This window comes from Oryzias latipes, chromosome 23 (genome assembly GCF_053564925.1).
Source record: "Oryzias latipes strain Hd-rR chromosome 23, Olatipes_Hd-rR_3.1".
Classification (NCBI taxonomy): Eukaryota; Metazoa; Chordata; class Actinopteri; order Beloniformes; family Adrianichthyidae; genus Oryzias; species Oryzias latipes.
Window position 1 is genome coordinate 25,566,986 of NC_136259.1, and position 18,567 is coordinate 25,585,552.

At 44.6% G+C, this 18,567-nt stretch overlaps 1 long non-coding RNA gene across 1 annotated transcript; it reads right to left on the bottom strand.

Moving 5' to 3' along the window:
- Window positions 1-734: 734 nt before the first annotated feature.
- On the bottom strand, window positions 735-8,240 carry LOC144989488 (uncharacterized). Its single transcript, XR_013653723.1, has 4 exons — window positions 8,102-8,240; window positions 6,437-6,838; window positions 2,404-4,024; window positions 735-2,325 (listed from the first exon to the last, which is right to left on the bottom strand). It is a non-coding gene; the product is annotated as an uncharacterized LOC144989488 (long non-coding RNA).
- Window positions 8,241-18,567: the final 10,327 nt, after the last annotated feature.

Sequence of the window (18,567 nt, forward strand, 5' to 3'; positions counted from 1 at the left end):
AAACCAAAATCAACCTCTACCAGAATGATGGCAAGAGATAAGTATGGAGAAGGCGTGGAGAAGCTCCTGATCTAAAGCACACTCCATCATCAGTAAAACACGGTGGAGGCAGTGTGATGGTCTGGGCGTGCATGGCTGCTAGTGGCACTGGGACACTAGTGTTTATTGATGACGTGACACAGGACAGAAGCAGCCCAATGAATTCTGAGGTGTTCAGAGACAGACTGTCTGCGCAGATCCAGGTGAATGCAGCCAAACTGATTGGACGGCGTTTCATAATCCAGATGGACAACGACCCAAAACATACAGCCAAAGCAACTCAGGAGTTTATTAAAGCAAAGAAGTGGCATATTCTTGAATGGCCAAGTCAGTCACCTGATCTTAACCCAATTGAGCAGCATTTCACTTGTTGAAGACTAAACTTCAGACAGAAAGGCCCGCAGACAAACAACAACTGAAAGCTGCTGCAGTAAAGGCCTGGCAGAGCATTCAGAAGGAGAAAACCAGCATCTGCTGATGTCCAGGAGTTCAAGACTTCAGGCTGTCATTGCCAACAAAGGCTTTTCAACCAAATATTAGGAATGAGCATTTTGTTTTCAGTTATTTCATTTGTCCAATTACTGATGAGCCCATGAAATGAAGGGATTGTGTTTAAAAAATGCTTTAGCTTTTCACATTTTTCTGCAATCTTTTTGTTTAACCCATGGAATAAAAGTTGAAAGTCTGCACTTCAATGGCATCTGAGTAGTTTTATTTAGAATTCACTGTGGTAATGTACAGAAACTAAATTAGAAAGAATGTGTCTCTGTCCAAATATTTATGGTCCTGACTGTAGCTGTGTCCAGGTTGAGTGTAGCCACTCATCAGAAGGGGATGTGAAGATGACTCTGGTGATGAAGAATTAAGCTGTTATTTTTTTAAATGATTTGAAAAACTGAGACAGACTGGCGACCTGTCCAGGATCTTCCCTGCCTTTGCCCGCAAGTCGCCCGCCAGCAGCCCTGTGACCCCAAAAAGGAAAAACGGATAAGAACATGAATGAATGACTTTGAGAAAAGCTAAAAAATTTTGAATTCTTGGAGGTTTGGGCTTTTTTCATTTCCATGACCTTAAACTGCTGTTAATCCAAACTATAAATCAACCGATGAAACATTGGTTAATTTTTTAGAAATATAAAATATCAAAACATGACAGAAAAAACAGGCAACAAATGAATAAAACTCTTTATCGGAATTGGTTTTTAGGAGTTAGTTAGACGTGGACGCGGAAAACTTCTATCATTTTGGGTTATTTGCTACAGTTTCACTGATTTCCTCTTTAAAATGGAATTGACCTTCAACACGTGCACAGTTGAGGTTGACCCCGAGGCTGCCGCCTGAGAAAAAGGTCATGTCAAAGAAATAAAAAAACAAACGTTTCCTTTGGAAGCTATAAATGTCACATCAGTCTCCATGTCTGCTTCAGATGTGTTTGTGCTCAAGTGGAGAACCTGCCCTGATGTTGGGGCTCCGGGGGAGTTGGAAGCTCCTCCACAGCTGATCTGAATGGCTGTCAGGTTTTATTTATTTAAGGATTTTTGCCTTCAAAGGTGGGTGATGAACAGAGACAGGAGGCAGGTTCAGAGAGAGGCGAGCATGAAATTCAGAAAAGGTCAAAACCAAGAAGAGGCCTGTAGAAACGGATGCCAAACACCTCCTCAGTTCAGGCAGAAATGCTCTGGAAACAAACGTTTCCCATGAATTCAAGAACAGATTAAACTCTAATAAATCTGTGACATGTTTCAGTCTGAAAGGATCACAGAGATGTAGTTTCCTCTTTTACTTTGTAGTTTTGCATGCTCCACTTTTTCATAAAGGAATTAGCAACAACTGGGTGACCTTGTTTGACTTGGGAATGGTGCTTGCATGCGGTGTACATGTGATACGTAAGGGCCTGCAGGATGTCCACACAAACTACCCTCTGATTGTCTGATTTTCTCATGTTTAACAGTCAGGAGTGCACAAAATCTGGGAGGGGCTAAAACAGGAAATGTCTGTTTGGCACGCCTGCGTCTCCTCCCTATGTCATGACGTCGTAGACGTAGCAGACCCAGATGCTACGTGTGATAATCAGTTCCTTCGTGGAATGATCCTGAAGTCTTTGGAGCTGATGACGCTGAGAACAGCGGAGCCAGAGACAGGAGACGCGAGGACGCGTCGGACCGTGGAACCAGAGGGAGCAAGGCATGGGCGCTGAGGACGGCGGGACCAGCTTGAGGTGAGGCGTGGACGCCGAGGACAGCGTAATCAGCGTGGAGCGAGGAACCAGCGTGACCATGGATGAAACCTGAAGGTGAGTACAAGACGAGGTAAGTAACAGGAACTTGATCACTTTAGCAAAGACTAAAAGGCCAGACATAAGCACCGGAGTGAGTATAACGAACTGGCGCTGGATTCTGGTGAGAAGCTCCCTTAAGAAAGTTGGCAGGGTGATAAAGAGATGAAGGTCAGCTGGTTCCAATCAGCAGAGCAGGAGAGCTGTGGGAGGGGGAGGTGAACTGACAGGCACCGTGACACCCTACACTTACCTTTAGCTACATTCACACCGCCCCACTTCCAATGAAAAGTCTTTGCACGTAAACGCATGTTTCAAGATTCAGCCTTCAAAATTCTAGTGTTCACGCGTCGCCATGCAGGTTTTTACGACAGTCTCTGGGCTTTACGAACAAAAAGCGCTGCCAATGAATGCCGCGTTGCCATTACACCAGAACTTTAACCAATCAGGGACTTGGATTTAGTAGTGACGTTTACATTGAATTACCAACCATTTGAAATTTGATCATGGTGGAGAAATGGTTATGATAATAGTTTGTGCCCAGCTGGAACACCAAGTTTTTCATATATCGCCAAAGAGCTGAAAAGGAAAAAAAATTGAAACAACCACCAGATTTACACCGCCAAGAGATTTAACACCAAGACTCCTCCAAATGTAGGTGGCGGACAAGTAAACAGCAAGTAAACAGCAGTAAAAGAAGAAGAAGGAGAAGAAGCCCCTCCCTGCTTGTCCAGTGTGAACACCGTACAAGTGATCTCTGATGTGCATCACATGCCAGTGTGAACAGTACAAGCTGTTAAGTGTTCACTACGACCCGTCACCCGCAGCATGAACATTTTCTCTCTACGGGTTCACTGATCCATCTGGATAACTACCGGTAATCTATGGACTGATGGAGCGTGGAGACATGTGACCAGAGTTTGGTTCCGTGCCGGCCACTGCACCACCGTGTGCATCACCATCGCTCCTCCTGAACGTCAGTAATGGTTCAAATAGTTCCGACATCATTTTAAATGAACATTCGGACCCTCACGTTTTGAGGGAGCCGACGACGGAATTAAAAACCTCTCGGCTGAATTAGTGAGGACTCCAATAAGAATTCAGACATTTTTAGTCTTCTCAGCAATCAAACGATGCTGCAGTGGTGAGTCGGCTCCTCCCACAGACAGCTAGATCAAGATTTTTGCTGCTGCAGGAAGAAGAAAAGTTTATTTTCTGGAAAAGTTTTAAATTATCATTATTTTGTACATGTTTTTAACTAGGTCCAGTTCTTACCGACTTAGTTTGAGTTTCCAATTTGGGTGGGGCTTAAAACTTGCAGACATAAATGAAGGTGAAATCCTTTGTGCAATTTTCCAACTATAAATAGATCCAGAACATCTCCATTTTGCTTCATCTATTCATTCCCCGTTCACGAAAACATCTTTTTAACATATCAGGTTCCTCAATCGGGTCCAGAGTCCTGGAGTCAGAGGTTCTGTTGCTGAGCGTCTGCCTGTAAAACGGCGCTCACGCTGCGCCGCACAGACATGTGACAACAGGAGGAACTGGCTTTGATGGCGGCAGCTCGGCTGCAGAGTCGCAGACGCTCATTTAAAGTTTCTCCAGACCAGACTTCCAGCAGCAGGGAGGCGTTTCTGCTCAGCCTCCATGCAGCGCTTTGTTTCCCTCCTGCTCATTTTTTCTCTGGGGGGAGGTCAGATTCCTGCGCCTGGGGAGCAAAAAAAAAAAAAAAGAACCCTGAAAACTGCATTTCTGTATTTTCTCTGTTGTTTAGTTTTTAAACAGGAAAAGCTCGGAAGGATGAGCAGCGAGTCCGGTGGGTCACAGGGGGTTAAAAAAGAAAAGCTCAAAGGAGGAAAAGCTGCAGCTGAGCAGGGAGATTGATTCAATTATTTCTGACCTCTGCTTTCTCCAGATTGTCACGGTAACAAGGAGGGTCATGGAAATTGCAGCGTAAACACACACACACAGATGTGCAATGATGTGGGTGTGTGAGACAAACACCTCTGAAGTGAGGAGGTGAGCAGCTGTCTCTGCCAGGACAAATTGAACACTTCTTCACTTTCTGGGCTGAAATGATGTTTTCTAGGAAGGTGGGTGTATTTCTAGAGACAGAAAAATGATGCTACGATGGGATGGAGGACACTCAGGCTGGCTTTCATGTGCTGAAAGGCTCTTCAAATACAAATTCATGTTTTAGAAAAGAAAACGCTAAATCAAACCTAAGACATTTTCAAAAAGCTTAAAATTCAAAGTGTTTTGCATCTACTTGATTTTACTTAATGATTTTTAGTATATAATCGATATATTTATCTAATGTGACCTAAGTGTGTTTGCATTTCTGCTCTATTTATGATGACGACGTCTTTCTCTTCACTTTTCATTATTTCTCTTTGTTTTTTAATTTAATGCATTTTTTTATTTCTGAAATTACTTTGATATATTTGTGGGATTTCTTGTTTTATTGTCTGCAATTAATAAACCAATAAACCAAATCAATAAAAATCAGAAGTTTAATTTAAGGTTTTTTCTTGACATTTTTTATTTCTCAGATTCCTTTTATGTAGCAGTCTGCTCATCTGAAGGTTGAGGGTTTAAATCTTGCATAGGCAGACCTTGATATCACCCAATTGTAAAACCACGACATAAATCATCTTCTGATCTATTTTCAAAGTGTTCCCAATCGTCTTTTAATCATGGTAATGCTGTTTTTAGCTAAAATAAAAAGAAAATGTGATTTTTTTTCTGCAGGCGCCACCTTCCTGTCACCCAGTTATTTACGCCCTCCCCTGTCAGCTTGCGGCCCCCCACACCCCCGCCTAACATTAGAGGTGCAACAGAAATGGCAGCAACATCAGATCCATCCATTCGTCCAGTTCTGATCCAGATTCCAGCTCAGACCAGGAAAACAAAGACGTTCATGGATCTTTTTGTCTTACAGTGGATGATCAGAAAGGGGCGGAGCTGGGAGACTGGGGCCCCGCCCAGCGTGGTTTCTACATCACAAAAACGATCTTTTTCAAACAGCATTTTTTCAGATGCTCCTGATTCACAAAGGTTTGAATAAAGAAAAACTGATGATGTCCTCCATCATCAGAGAAACCCCACAAGAACATGTGAAAAACTCCAAAAGCAGGATTTTCTAATCAGAGTGCGTCTTTAAGTATGTTTGGATGAAAGCGTCTAATACACACCACGCTATGAAATTTCTACCTGTTCAATCGAATCTGATCAATAACTGGTGGAGTTCAGAGCACAGATCGATCTGCTGAGTCTGTGTTTGAGGCAAAGGTATTGATCCGGGACGAGGTTTGGTTCTGTTTCTGATTCTCAAACGGCCACAGAGTTCAGCAGTAAAACAGCCGTTGGACGAGTTTGACTCGAGTTCTTCATCGTGTTGGGAGGGGCAAAAACGCTTTACTCTGGTTTGTGGGACTGAACCCTTCCTCTGTCAGTGAAGGTAAAGTTGATCAGGCTATAACCCCACCCTCTGACTGATTATTAGTACATTTATCATAAACGTTAATCGATCAAATTCAACCCTGAAAGTCAGGAGGATCTTCTGACGTTCTGAGGTCAAACTCCTGAAAGAACGAAGAACCCAGAAACTAAAACACGTTTGAAGGAAATGTTGTCACTAATTTGCTCCAAAATCATTTTCGACCCCGAGTGAGAATGAAATGAGGGACCAACCAACAGAGAAAACAAAAACCCTTCAGAGCTGAGGTTCCCCTGATTAAATCAGGTCTTCTGGGGAGCAGATCTGTTCAGCTGTTTGGAGGAAACCACCAATGGATTTTGAGTTTTTGAGCTTCCACACAAAAAACTGAGAAAAATGTGCTGGAAATAAATCTGACTTTTCATGTCTTATGATCCTGTCTGACTGGGGACCATTAAGAGATGAAGGAACACAGAGAAACATCTCCATGCTGTTGTTCACATGGTAAGTTCTCTACTGTTTTCTAATGAGTCTAAAGCAGTTAAACTGACTGAGACAAAGATCTTTCTGAAAATTGGAAATCCTAATCCTGAAAAATGCATTTCTGCTCCTCTGTGTGCATCAGTTTACAACCAGGAATTAAATGACGAAGTGCTCCGTGTTTACTTCCTGTTTGCTTACTGTGGATGGTTCTATTCTTCAACGGGTCTGTCCAAATTTGAAGGCCGCGTCCTTCAACGGCCGCGGCATTCCCGGGCGGCATTGGCCGGGTCCTTCGTCAAGCGGGTGGGCTGGATGTTAACGGCTGTGAATTGGAATTTCCAGCCGTTCCATCAGCGAATGTCCTGTCGCTTAGCAACCGTGAGTCCCAAACAGTAATGAACCAGGCTTGGACATTCTCCTGACTTATTTGTTCCAACTTTTAATCTTGGAGGTGTAATGACAAAAATGAGTAATTATTTCCAACTCCGGGTCCTGCATCACAGTCCACTGTTGTTGTCAGAAAATATCCGGGTTCAATCGCAATGCATCTTGGGATATGTGTCGTGACAAGCTAGGCGAGCCAGACCCAGACGCTGGAACCTGGAAGGAAAACAGGGGTGGTTATAAGGTTTATTTATGTCCGGTTGAGTTGTGGCGAAGCGGGAGGCTGGATGATGGCTCGTTGCGAGACTGGAGGTTCAACAGTGGCTCGTGGCGTGACAGGATGGATCCGTGAGGAACTGTTATTCAGGAAGGCTGGAGACTCAGGTGACCACTTGTGGTAATGATGTCCTGAGAACGAGGCTTAGAACGGGGTTAAACGAGAGCAAAGATACATGGACTAAGTAAACTTAGCAACCAGGCTATGCACCATCAGGGGCAATGAACTGGAGAAGAATACTGGTTCTGGATCTCTTTAAGAAGGTCTGGAGGCATGATGAGGTGAGTGGACACAGCTGAGTCGAAATCAGGAACCAAGCAGAGAGGGGAGGGGGAAGAGAGCTGCCAGAGGCACCATGACTATATGGACAGCATTGAAGGAAACATCAGACGAAATCAGAAGGAAGAAGACCATATTCGTTGGCCGCGTTTGAAGGAGTAGTTGATTTGGACAGCATTTGTGGTGGCGCTGTGACGTAAGCGGCCTTCAACTGCAGCCCAGGAGGAACGCAGTCCTCCGGTTTGGACACAGCCAATGTCATCTTATTTAAAAGCAGATCAGGAACCTTTCCTGCAGCTTGTCAACCATCATTTTAATCTAAATCTGCCTCGGTTCCTCGTTGTCGTCCAGCGGGCAAATCAGGAGTTTGTTAGTTTGTTATTTTGCAGCAACATTTTGCTCAACTTTTTCATGTTTTTTGCAGAAAAATGTAATCAAAAATCTGTTTCTAAACGTTGACACCCAAAGTTGCTTCTCCGTCAGCTACAGACGACCAAACAAACATCCAACTAATCACCATAAATTATCATAACTGCAGAGGAGGTGGACCTGACAGATCAATTCAGCACAAAAGCTGACCCAGCAACCCCCAGCTTGCAGCATCCAAGCCGTTGCCATAACAACTCGCTACAATAACAGCGCTGATTCAGAGCCCTGGTGGAACCTCTGACCCAAACTTTTCCCAGCAGCAGAAATCCTTCAGCATCCCACCGTGGACACTTTGAGAGCCACGAGGCAGACGGCGAGCGAGGAGCGAGCCTCCAGAAGACGTTCATCCCTGGGAAACGCTCTGCTCTGGCCGCGAGGAGCTGCAGGATTTCTGCTTTAAACCGTCCTCAGAGGGGCTCCGTCACACTCCCAACACTTTCAAATTACCTCTCCTGGAAAAGAAAAAAGAGTGTTTAAAGAAAGAAAAGCCTCACCTTGGAGGCACTAACCGAGTCAGGCTTCATTACTCCCCCCGTCTGCCCCTCTGCTTTTCTTCATTCCGTCTTTCTGTGAAGCGTGAAACCTCGTCACTCTGCAGGTACAGCTCACTCCAGCTTTCCATACAAACATTTCTATTCCTCGCGCTGATGTGCAAATGGAAAACTGCATGAAAGGGGAAAAGCAAAACCTCGAGGACAAACAAAATCAAAACACTGGAGCTACTGTTTGACACAAAAAGATTTATTCAGTGCAGAAAATCTAAACTCAGCGGCAGAGAAACGCAAACACATAAAGAAGGAATCTGCTGTCAACAGAAGGAGCCGTCACATCGCGGCTGACGCACAGGAGAGACGATCCACAGCAGAGGAGAACTGTCAAACATAAATGTTTACTCTACACAAACCATACTCTCCTGCTGCCATGGCAACCAGCTGTCTGTTTACCAGTGAACACATGACAAAGATGGGCAAATTATTTTTAAGCCGTGGAGTTCTCATGATCGCTGCGAGGAGAAGTTCTGATTCTATCTGAGACCAAAAGCAAACAAACAAACCAAAGACTTTTCTTAAATCCTGTTGAAGGAAGAACGAAGAAAACAAACCTTTTGATCTTATTTGGTGCATTTGTCTTTTTGCTCCATGCTGAGGTATTTATTTGTGCCTTAGATTTTCCTTGACTTAAAATGTTTGCAAAAGAGGCAGAGTTAGTTTAAGACCTGACAGACTTAGTGTCTGTTGTTACATTTATTGGTTGGTGTTTTGGTTCAGTCCGTGGTCCCAACTGCCCATAGGGGAGGATACTGGTGGGTAAAAACAATGATCCAACCTGTACAGGTCACACAGATGACCCGCATGATATATCAAAGTGGTAGACTCCATGCTTTTTTACGGGCATGCTGCAGGAGACAGGTCATAGTGAACACTTATACCACAAGTAAGAGGGCAGTAGGTGAGAGGATTCGCATGGATTTTTCATGCTTTCAACCCAAAAAACCTGTGGACTATACAAGGATCCCGTTAACGCTGTGCACGTGATACGTGCGCGCTCCTTGCTGCAGCCTGACTGTTAGCATGGGGGAAATGCTAACAATCAGAGTGCAGTTTGTGTAGACGTGCTATGGGCACTTACAGATCACACGCACGCTAATGGTACGTTCCACTTTCATGACGTCCCATCAGGTTGTCGTATGAGCCTCGAGGGAACTGCAAGACACACCTCCCCTTAAGATGCAACCCCCCCATACAACCCTCCACGGACTAGGACAACCCAAAAACCTGGATGGATGGACACATGTGACTGAGGTTCAGCATGATTGGTTTTTGGTTGAAGCATTTGTCTGTTAACTGTGTTTTTGATGGGGATCATGATTTATCGGGTTGATCTTTGTGTTTCAGTTTTCTGTTGGAGCTTCATCTCAATAAAAGTCAAACCAGCAGAAACCAGCAGTCCTGGTGGTTGAGGAGCCGCCATCATCCGTGAGGAGCAAACAAGGAGGCGTCCTTCAACGGGACAGGCGCGCAAACAAGCGCTCGCCGCCATCTGAAAGGGAAGGGACTTTCATTAAAGTCCTGCACAATAAATAAGAGAAGAAACACGATTGATCACTGAAGCAGCAATTTTTCTTCCTCCTCCTCATTTCTGCAGCTCTTCATCATCACTGATGTGTGTCAGCAGGTTCAATACCCACAAGGCGTCGTCATGGCGCCACCTGACCCGACTAATCCCATTTAAAAGCCATTACACAAATAGATTAAAAAAAGGTCGTTACTAATATATTAGACGTGTCAATGTCGCTCTAAATTCACCACATATCAGAGAAGTCGTTAAGAAATCTGGGTCAGCGCGGACCCACGCCCCCCACCACCCTCACACCCGTTATTAATGTCATTCAGAAGTGAGAGTGACAGTCCAGAATGACTGAAGCTGGATCCGCGTGTGTGTGATGGATGAAGTCAGGTAAGCGTGGAGCCCCGCCCACTCGCTCTGCTAACTGTGATGTGAAACTCCACGGTGGGGGGTTTGGGGGCGTACAACCTGAAGTAGATCCTGATCTGATGTTTCAGTCGCAGCGACGAGGATCAAAGCATCCGTCACTGTGAGCCAGAACACGTATAGAAAAAGTACAGAGAACACAAAGCTTTCCAGGCGTTCAGGTCTCAACCTTAAAGCCGTAAAGATGAAAATGATGTTTTTGGTGTCTTGTAACGTTTTTCTGATGATGGAGGACAGTCTAGTTTTTATCACTCGAGGCTAATCAGCAAAGTGAAGCCATGTCTTCCTCCTCAGGCTCTGGAACAAGTGATCCATCTGTGATCTTCTCCAGTCTGGACTACTGTAACTCTCTGTACAGTGGTATTGTACCGGTCTCTGCTTTGCCGTCTCCAGCTGGTTCAGAATTCAGCGTCCCTCCTGTCAACGTGGACCAGACGGTGTGAGCGTGTCACTCCAATATCACGCTCTCTTCACTGCCTGCCTGTGTCTTTTGGAATCATTTAAAAGATTTTACTCAAGGTTTTTAAATGTTCGAACGGTCTGGCTCCTCAGTCTGTGTCTGAGCTGTTGCATGAGTATCGTCCACGTCGAGCCCTAAGACCTGTAGATCCAATGCTTCCAACGGTTCCCAGGACTCGGCTTGTGACTCGGGGAGACAAAGGCTTTTCAGTTGCAGCTCCTAAACCCTGGAAGGTTCTCCCCTTCTCTGTGAGGTCAGCCAGAACTCTCTGTGATTTTAAGACACATCTTTTTACTCGGGCTTTTAACTCCAGCGAGCAGACCAAGTGGACCAGCTATAAGTACTGAGCAAATAGTAAATTAGCTGATTCATAAAGACGATCAAGCTTAAATTTAAATTTCTAAGTATTTCTTCATTAAAGTCGTTGTGAATCAGGAGCCAATGATGAAATGCTGTTTGAAAAAGATCGTATTGGTGATGTAGAAATTACATGTGTGTGTGTGTGTGTGGGGGGGGGGGGGGGGTAAGCTCCCTGCTCTGACCTCTCAGCAAGAAAGCTCTGAGTTTTTTCTCCCATGCCTCCCATTGACTGTATCTGAGTTCTGGACTGAGGGACGCCATCCACAGAAAATGATTTCCTTCTGGCGCCAACCAACTGAAGTCAATTCAGGTGTCATTTTTTGACAGTACATATTGGAGCCAGACATTAAGTCAGTGAGCAGTGAGGTGGTCCGAGTTGGTCCGAGTTTCTATGGCAACCACTCTCACCAATCAGAACTGAGCTTGGTGGAAGGCCACACCCCCAAACACTTGAAAGTGGGCTACACCAGATTTATCAAACCTTTTAAACGTTCATCGTGGGAGTCAGCAAGCTCCGCCTTCGTTTAAATGAGGCATCTGATTGGTCAGTTTATAATTTGGAACAAAAGAAAAAGCATCTAGAGAAAAGATCTAGAATCTTCTGACCAATAGAATGACTGATTAATAGCTGTTTATTTCTCCATAAAAGTCAGCGGGTACTTCCTGTTTGGGATGCCTGGGGGGAGGAGTCACTCAGTCGCAGTCATAGTGAAATGTTTGGACCTTCAGATGGTCCATACTTCAGACGCAGGTGAAGCTCACCGTACTGAATGATCCTGCGATGTGACTGCCGACGCTTCTGTAGAACTCTTCTAAATCTCTCAGCATCATCTGTGTCTTCGATGATTTAGATGTGAGCCTAAACATTTATTACGGTGGCTCCTCCCACATGTGGCGGGAGAGGTAGGTTTCTGAACAGGCGTTGAGCATAAGTTTTGGATTTTTTGCTTCTTTTGGTTAAAAAAAAAAATTCAGGATAGCAACATTGCCATAACGGTCCACAATCGAGGGCCTGACCTCATAGGTGACATCGGCAGCTCTGTGTTCCAAGAACTGTCAGTCATTTTTTTGTCCCGACTTTTGATTTTAGTTTGGAAAAGTTGAGGAAGAAACCAACCTCAGAGCTCGAAAGCTTCAAACTTCAAGACGACCTCAGATAACCTCGAGGGTGCCGCCCCACTTTCTCTCTTTAGAGTCATTAACTTGGACGACCAACCAACAACAGAGAAGCAACAGAGAGACAGCAGCAACAGCAACAAAAAAGCAGCAGCAACAGAGAAGCAACAAAGCTTCAGCAACAAAAAAGCAACAGCAACAAAAAAGCAGCAGCAACAGAGAAGAAACAGCAACAGAAACAGTGAAGCAACACTAACAGAGAAGAAACAGCAACAGCAACAGTGAAGCAACAGCAACAGAGAAGAAACAGCAACAGCAACAGTGAAGCAACAGCAACAGAGAAGAAACAGCAACAGTCAAGCAACAGCAATAGAGAAGAAACAGCAAAAGCAACAGTCAAGCAACAGCAACAGAGAAGCAGCAGCAACAGAGAAGAAACAGCAACAGCAACAGTGAAGCAACAGAGAAGCAACAGCAACAGTGAAGCAACAGCAACAGTGAAGCAACAGCAACAGAGAAGCAACAGTGAAGCAACAGCAACAGCAACAGAGAAGCAACAGTGAAGCAACAGAGAAGCAACAGCAACAGTGAAGCAACAGCAACAGTGAAGCAGCAGAAACAGAGAAGCAACAAAGAAGCAGCAGCAACAGCACCAACAGCGACAGAGAAGAGGCAACAACAGCAAAAAGGTTTATCGCCTCATAAAACTAATCATTAACTTGGACGACCAACCAACAACAGAGAAGCAACAGAAAGACAGCAGCAACAGCAACAAAAAAGCAGCTGCGACAGAGAAGCAACAAAGCTTCAGCAACAAAGAAGCAACAGCAACAAAAAAGCAGCAGCAAAAGAGAAGAAACAGCAACAGCAACAGTGAAGCAACACTAACAGAGAAGAAACAGCAACAGCAACAGTGAAGCAACAGCAACAGAGAAGAAACAGCAACAGCAACAGTGAAGCAACAGCAACAGAGAAGAAACAGCAACAGAGAAGCAGCAGCAACAGAGAAGCAACAGCAACAGTGAAGCAACAGCAACAGTGAAGCAGCAGCAACAGAGAAGCAACAAAGCTTCAGCAACAAAGAAGCAACAGCAACAAAAAAGCAGCAGCAACAGAGAAAAAACAGCAACAGCAACAGTGAATCAACACTAACAGAGAAGAAACAGCAACAGCAACAGTGAAGCAACAGCAACAGAGAAGAAACAGCAACAGCAACAGCAACAGTGAAGCAACAGCAACAGAGAAGAAACAGCAACAGTCAAGCAACAGCAATAGAGAAGAAACAGCAACAGCAACAGTGAAGCAACACTAACAGAGAAGAAACAGCAACAGCAACAGTGAAGCAACAGCAACAGAGAAGAAACAGCAACAGCAACAGTGAAGCAACAGCAACAGAGAAGAAACAGCAACAGTCAAGCAACAGCAATAGAGAAGAAACAGCAACAGCAACAGTGAAGCAACACTAACAGAGAAGAAACAGCAACAGTGAAGCAACAGAGAAGCAACAGCAACAGTGAAGCAACAGCAACAGTGAAGCAACAGCAACAGAGAAGCAACAGTGAAGCAACAGCAACAGCAACAGAGAAGCAACAGTGAAGCAACAGCGAAGCAACAGCAACAGTGAAGCAGCAGCAACAGAGAAGCAACAAAGAAGCAGCAGCAACAGCACCAACAGCAACAGAGAAGAGGCAACAACAGCAAAAAGGTTTATCGCCTCATAAAACTAATCATTAACTTGGACGACCAACCAACAACAGAGAAGCAACAGAGAGACAGCAGCAACAGCAACAAAAAAGCAGCAGCAACAGAGAAGCAACAAAGCTTCAGCAACAAAGAAGCAACAGCAACAAAAAAGCAGCAGCAACAGAGAAGAAACAGCAACAGCAACAGTGAAGCAACACTAACAGAGAAGAAACAGCAACAGCAACAGTGAAGCAGCAGCAACAGAGAAGCAACAAAGATTCAGCAACAAAGAAGCAACAGCAACAAAAAAGCAGCAGCAACAGAGAAGAAACAGCAACAGCAACAGTGAAGCAACACTAACAGAGAAGAAACAGCAACAGCAACAGTGAAGCAACAGCAACAGAGAAGAAACAGCAACAGCAACAGCAACAGTGAAGCAACAGCAACAGAGAAGAAACAGCAACAGTCAAGCAACAGCAATAGAGAAGAAACAGCAACAGCAACAGTGAAGCAACACTAACAGAGAAGAAACAGCAACAGCAACAGTGAAGCAACAGCAACAGAGAAGAAACAGCAACAGCAACAGTGAAGCAACAGCAACAGAGAAGAAACAGCAACAGTCAAGCAACAGCAATAGAGAAGAAACAGCAACAGCAACAGTGAAGCAACACTAACAGAGAAGAAACAGCAGCAGTGAAGCAACAGAGAAGCAACAGCAACAGTGAAGCAACAGCAACAGTGAAGCAACAGCAACAGAGAAGCAACAGTGAAGCAACAGCAACAGCAACAGAGAAGCAACAGTGAAGCAACAGAGAAGCAACAGCAACAGTGAAGCAGCAGCAACAGAGAAGCAACAAAGAAGCAGCAGCAACAGCACCAACAGCAACAGAGAAGAGGCAACAACAGCAAAAAGGTTTATCGCCTCATAAAACTAATCATTAACTTGGACGACCAACCAACAACAGAGAAGCAACAGAGAGCCAGCAGCAACAGCAACAAAAAAGCAGCAGCAACAGAGAAGCAACAAAGCTTCAGCAACAAAGAACCAACAGCAACAAAAAAGCAGCAGCAACAGAGAAGAAACAGCAACAGTGAAGCAACACTAACAGAGAAGAAACAGCAACAGCAACAGTGAAGTAACAGCAACAGAGAAGAAACAGCAACAGAGAAGCAGCAGCAACAGAGAAGCAACAGCAACAGTGAAGCAACAGCAACAGTGAAGCAGCAGCAACAGAGAAGCAACAAAGCTTCAGCAACAAAGAAGCAACAGCAACAAAAAAGCAGCAGCAACAGAGAAGAAACAGCAACAGCAACAGTGAAGCAACACTAACAGAGAAGAAACAGCAACAGCAACAGTGAAGCAACAGCAACAGAGAAGAAACAGCAACAGCAACAACAACAGTGAAGCAACAGCAACAGAGAAGAAACAGCAACAGTCAAGCAACAGCAATAGAGAAGAAACAGCAACAGCAACAGTGAAGCAACACTAACAGAGAAGAAACAGCAACAGCAACAGTGAAGCGACAGCAACAGAGAAGCAACAGCAACAGAGAAGAAACAGCAACAGTTAAGCAACAGCAATAGAGAAGAAACAGCAACAGCAACAGTGAAGCAACACTAACAGAGAAGAAACAGCAACAGTGAAGCAACAGAGAAGCAAAAGCAACAGTGAAGCAACAGCAACAGTGAAGCAACAGCAACAGAGAAGCAACAGTGAAGCAACAGCAACAGCAACAGAGAAGCAACAGTGAAGCAACAGAGAAGCAACAGCAACAGTGAAGCAGCAGCAACAGAGAAGCAACAAAGAAGCAGCAGCAACAGCACCAACAGCAACAGAGAAGAGGCAACAACAGCAAAAAGGTTTATCGCCTCATAAAACTAATCATTAACTTGGACGACCAACCAACAACAGAGAAGCAACAGAGAGACAGCAGCAACAGCAACAAAAAAGCAGCAGCAACAGAGAAGCAACAAAGCTTCAGCAACAAAGAAGCAACAGCAACAAAAAAGCAGCAGCAACAGAGAAGAAACAGCAACAGCAACAGTGAAGCAACACTAACAGAGAAGAAACAGCAACAGCAACAGTGAAGCAACAGCAACAGAGAAGAAACAGCAACAGTGAAGCAACAGCAACAGTGAAGCAACAGCAACAGTGAAGCAGCAGCAACAGAGAAGCAACAGCAACAGTGAAGCAACAGCAACAGTGAAGCAGCAGCAACAGAGAAGCAACAAAGCTTCAGCAACAAAGAAGCAACAGCAACAAAAAAGCAGCAGCAACAGAGAAGAAACAGCAACAGCAACAGTGAAGCAACACTAACAGAGAAGAAACAGCAACAGCAACAGTGAAGCAACAGCAACAGAGAAGAAACAGCAACAGCAACAGCAACAGAGAAGAAACAGCAACAGTCAAGCAACAGCAATAGAGAAGAAACAGCAACAGCAACAGTGAAGCAACACTAACAGAGAAGAAACAGCAACAGCAACAGTGAAGCAACAGCAACAGAGAAGCAACAGCAACAGAGAAGAAACAGCAACAGTTAAGCAACAGCAATAGAGAAGAAACAGCAACAGCAACAGTGAAGCAACACTAACAGAGAAGAAACAGCAACAGTGAAGCAACAGAGAAGCAACAGCAACAGTGAAGCAACAGCAACAGTGAAGCAACAGCAACAGAGAAGCAACAGTGAAGCAACAGCAACAGCAACAGAGAAGCAACAGTGAAGCAACAGAGAAGCAACAGCAACAGTGAAGCAGCAGCAACAGAGAAGCAACAAAGAAGCAGCAGCAACAGCACCAACAGCAACAGAGAAGAGGCAACAACAGCAAAAAGGTTTATCGCCTCATAAAACTAATCATTAACTTGGACGACCAACCAACAACAGAGAAGCAACAGAGAGACAGCAGCAACAGCAACAAAAAAGCAGCAGCAACAGAGAAGCAACAAAGCTTCAGCAACAAAGAAGCAACAGCAACAAAAAAGCAGCAGCAACAGAGAAGAAACAGCAACAGCAACAGTGAAGCAACACTAACAGAGAAGAAACAGCAACAGCAACAGTGAAGCAACAGCAACAGAGAAGAAACAGCAACAGCAACAGTGAAGCAACAGCAACAGTGAAGCAACAGCAACAGTGAAGCAGCAGCAACAGAGAAGCAACAGCAACAGTGAAGCAACAGCAACAGTGAAGCAGCAGCAACAGAGAAGCAACAAAGCTTCAGCAACAAAGAAGCAACAGCAACAAAAAAGCAGCAGCAACAGAGAAGAAACAGCAACAGCAACAGTGAAGCAACACTAACAGAGAAGAAACAGCAACAGCAACAGTGAAGCAACAGCAACAGAGAAGAAACAGCAACAGCAACAGTCAAACAACAGCAATAGAGAAGAAACAGCAACAGCAACAGTCAAGCAACAGCAACAGAGAAGCAGCAGCAACAGAGAAGAAACAGCAACAGCAACAGCAACAGTGAAGCAACAGCAACAGAGAAGAAACAGCAACAGTCAAGCAACAGCAATAGAGAAGAAACAGCAACAGCAACAGTGAAGCAACACTAACAGAGAAGAAACAGCAGCAGTGAAGCAACAGAGAAGCAACAGCAACAGTGAAGCAACAGCAACAGTGAAGCAACAGCAACAGAGAAGCAACAGTGAAGCAACAGCAACAGCAACAGAGAAGCAACAGAGAAGCAACAGCAACAGTGAAGCAGCAGCAACAGAGAAGCAACAAAGAAGCAGCAGCAACAGCACCAACAGCAACAGAGAAGAGGCAACAACAGCAAAAAGGTTTATCGCCTCATAAAACTAATCATTAACTTGGACGACCAACCAACAACAGAGAAGCAACAGAGAGACAGCAGCAACAGCAACAAAAAAGCAGCAGCAACAGAGAAGCAACAAAGCTTCAGCAACAAAGAAGCAACAGCAACAAAAAAGCAGCAGCAACAGAGAAGAAACAGCAACAGTGAAGCAACACTAACAGAGAAGAAACAGCAACAGCAACAGTGAAGTAACAGCAACAGAGAAGAAACAGCAACAGAGAAGCAGCAGCAACAGAGAAGCAACAGCAACAGTGAAGCAAAAGCAACAGTGAAGCAGCAGCAACAGAGAAGCAACAAAGCTTCAGCAACAAAGAAGCAACAGCAACAAAAAAGCAGCAGCAACAGAGAAGAAACAGCAACAGCAACAGTGAAGCAACACTAACAGAGAAGAAACAGCAACAGCAACAGTGAAGCAACAGCAACAGAGAAGAAACAGCAACAGCAACAGCAACAGTGAAGCAACAGCAACAGAGAAGAAACAGCAACAGTCAAGCAACAGCAATAGAGAAGAAACAGCAACAGCAACAGTGAAGCAACACTAACAGAGAAGAAACAGCAACAGCAACAGTGAAGCAACAGCAACAGAGAAGCAACAGCAACAAAGAAGAAACAGCAACAGTTAAGCAACAGCAATAGAGAAGAAACAGCAACAGCAACAGTGAAGCAACACTAACAGAGAATAAACAGCAACAGTGAAGCAACAGAGAAGCAACAGCAACAGTGAAGCAACAGCAACAGAGAAGCAACAGTGAAGCAACAGCAACAGCTACAGAGAAGCAACAGTGAAGCAACAGAGAAGCAACAGCAACAGTGAAGCAGCAGCAACAGAGAAGCAACAAAGAAGCAGCAGCAACAGCACCAACAGCAACAGAGAAGAGGCAACAACAGCAAAAAGGTTTATCGCCTCATAAAACTAATCATTAACTTGGACGACCAACCAACAACAGAGAAGCAACAGAGAGACAGCAGCAACAGCAACAAAAAAGCAGCAGCAACAGAGAAGCAACAAAGCTTCAGCAACAAAGAAGCAACAGC